The sequence below is a fragment of the Lynx canadensis genome, chromosome A1 (genome assembly GCF_007474595.2).
Source record: "Lynx canadensis isolate LIC74 chromosome A1, mLynCan4.pri.v2, whole genome shotgun sequence".
Taxonomy (NCBI): Eukaryota; Metazoa; Chordata; class Mammalia; order Carnivora; family Felidae; genus Lynx; species Lynx canadensis.
The window spans coordinates 85,883,515-85,886,328 of NC_044303.2; the positions used below are offsets into that span (position 1 = coordinate 85,883,515).

The following is a 2,814-nucleotide window of genomic DNA, read 5'->3' on the forward strand; positions in this document are numbered from 1 at the left end:
AAAAAGCGGTTAGAGTGGGAGAGAGCCAAAGCATAAGAGACTCTTAAAAACTGAGAACAAACTGAGGATTGATGGGGGGGGGAGGGAAGGGAGGGTGGGTGATGAGTATTGAGGAGGGCACCTTTTGGTATGAGCAACTGGGTGTTGTATGGAAATCAATTTGAGAATAAATTTCATATATTGAAAAAAATTGTTTGAAAATTTGAAAAAAGTGAATACACAGTAGTAGACTAAAATAAAATGATGGAAGTTAATAGAATTTGAAAAAAAAAGTACATAAAAGCAAAATATATAGTAAAAAATTTAAATAAAAATATTTTTAATAGAAATTGAAGGTAAAAATGAGGATTTTCTCTTTCTGCTTTCAAGAGAAAGAAAAGAAATGAAAAGAGAAAAAAAGAAAAAGAAAAATTAAAGGAATTTGTTTGAAAATTTGAAAAGGTGAATACTGTGGGAGGCCGGGCCCCGGTGCCAGGCTGGAGACTGGGTTGAGCAAAGGCTTCCTGTTGACTCAGCCAACCCAGTGGTTCCCCCTCCCATTCCCCCCACTTTCAAGGGCATACGAAAGCCTTGTCAAGGCTAAGAAAGTTAATTCCTGAAGCCTGTGTTCTGTGGGTGTTGGCAGTAATGTTGCCTCCCCTTTTTCTACCCCGGGTCAAATAGAAACAAACATGGGAACTGTGTTTGCTAGCAATCTATCACAAGGTCTTGCTGTGACCCGTTTAGAAAGTTCACAAGGTACACAGAACTAAATGTTTTGGTTGGCAGCAATCATGTGAAACCTGTTTATTCTTAGAATGGCCTGACCCAGGCATTCGGCGGCGGCCACTGCGCAGATAGGACTTCGCTCGCTCGTGCACCTCGCTCCGTTTCGTCTGCAACCATGTCTGACAAACCCGATATGGCTGAGAATTGAGAAATTCGATAAGTCGAAATTGAGGAAAACAGAAACGCAAGAGAAAATCCCGCTGCCTTCAAAAGAAGCGATTGAGCAGAGAAGCAAGCAGGCGAATCGTAATGAGGCGGCGCCGCCAATATGCACTGTACATTCCACAACGCATTGCATTCTTATTTTACTTCTTTTAGCTGTTTAACTTTGTAAAGGATGCAAAGAGGTTGGATCGAGTTTAAATGACTGTGCTGCCCCTTTTCACATCAAGAATCGAGAACTACTGACTACGAATGCCAAGCCTTTCACCTCTGCCTGTCTGGCTGGCAGCAAAGGAAAAGAACTTGCTTTTGAAAGAAGATGGGTAGAGACGACCATTGCTGGTCCAAGGTGACCTGCAGGCTGTGAAATGTAGTTTAATCACAGTGCCAGTTTTTTCTTCACATGATTTTAATTATTGGAATGTACAATTTTTTAATATGCAAATAAAAAGTTTGAAATGTGAAAAAAAAAAAAAAAAGAATGGCCTGACCCATAAGAGTCTTGATATAAAAGATTGTGTACAGCAACAATAAAGCCATCACTTGGGCCTTCAGCCCAGGGGACCCTCCTGTTCCCAAACTGTCTTCTCTTCTCTCTTTTTTTCTTACATTCCCCTACCCTCAGGACCCTGATCTCGGTGTTTGTTGCGCCGGTCACAACAAATACACTGAAGTAGACTAAAATAAAACGATGGAAGGAAAATATAATTTGAAAAGATTTACAAAAGGAAAAAATATAGTAATAAAAATTAAAGAAAATATTTTTAATAAAAATTGAAAATAAAATATTTTTTTGTCTTTATTCAAGAAAAAAAATAAGTTTAAAGAGAAAAAAAAAGAATGAAAATTCAATAGATGAACCTGCTAACAGTTTGAAATAGGACTGAAATTAGTTTTCCCCTAGAAGTCAGTCTATGTAGCGCTTAATAGTCCATAAACCAAGCCAGCGGTGAGACTTGTGTTCTTGAAGAGTGAAGTTGGCCCAGTGGGCAGGGCTCAGTGTAACAACTCCACTCTCCACTACATGGCGCTACTAGCCTACTGGGGTGTATTGTGGTGCTTGTAGGTGAGTATGCGCAAGCCCGGAAGCAGTGAAAATGGCTTCTTCCAGCCACCCAGTTTGTTCTCCCAGATCAGCAATCGTGCACCCGTTGTCTTCAGCTTTCATCACTGCCTGCTTTTTCACTCTCCATGACCAGGCCCCAGGCAGTACCTCTCTCCCAAGTTTTGTCTCAGACGCAGCTGTTTTCCCTGGCCCTTTATGTCAGAAGGACTGCGGCTTTGACCGGTTCTGCCGTCTGTGGGAGGGTCTTACTGAGCAATGGGCGAATGAGCAATGGCCGAATGTCAGCTGCACCCAGGAATGCTTGCTGGACCCTGCTGCCGCCAGTGCCCCGAGACTGCAGCCAGGTGCCAGCCCGCCCCAGAAAAGTTCACGAGATAGTGTAGCAGCAGCGTTTCAGGGATTATGGAAAATCACAACACACACCTGCACCAGGCTTCACCCCTTAAGGACCTGTTCCAGCACCAGCGAATGTGGCGTTTTCTGTGGTCTGATGGGACAGGGGCTTCAACAGTCTCTACCAATGTCCTACCAGTAGTGGAACCACTTTTCCCTGTGTAGCCCTAGAACCTCCCGGACCCCAGTCTGTTACTGGGGATTTGCTGTTCCCACCAGAGCATGGCCAGGTTTCGAGCTATGGAGCTAGAGCCTTTGCGCTCCCCTTGTTTACAGTCTTAATGGAATTTAAACCCTCTCCTTTCTGCTTTCTCCCTTTTTAGTTTAGTCCCAGCAGCTGTTTCCAATTTTCCACTTTCTCTCCGGCTGCTTTTCAGGAGGGATTTTTTCCCGAATTCTCCCCCCCCTCCTTAGTCTGCTTCCTC

At 43.5% G+C, this 2,814-nt stretch overlaps 1 pseudogene; it reads left to right on the forward strand.

Annotated features, from left to right (window-relative positions):
- The first annotated feature begins 808 nt into the window (after positions 1-808).
- On the forward strand, positions 809-1,409 carry LOC115513557 (annotated as a pseudogene).
- Positions 1,410-2,814: the final 1,405 nt, after the last annotated feature.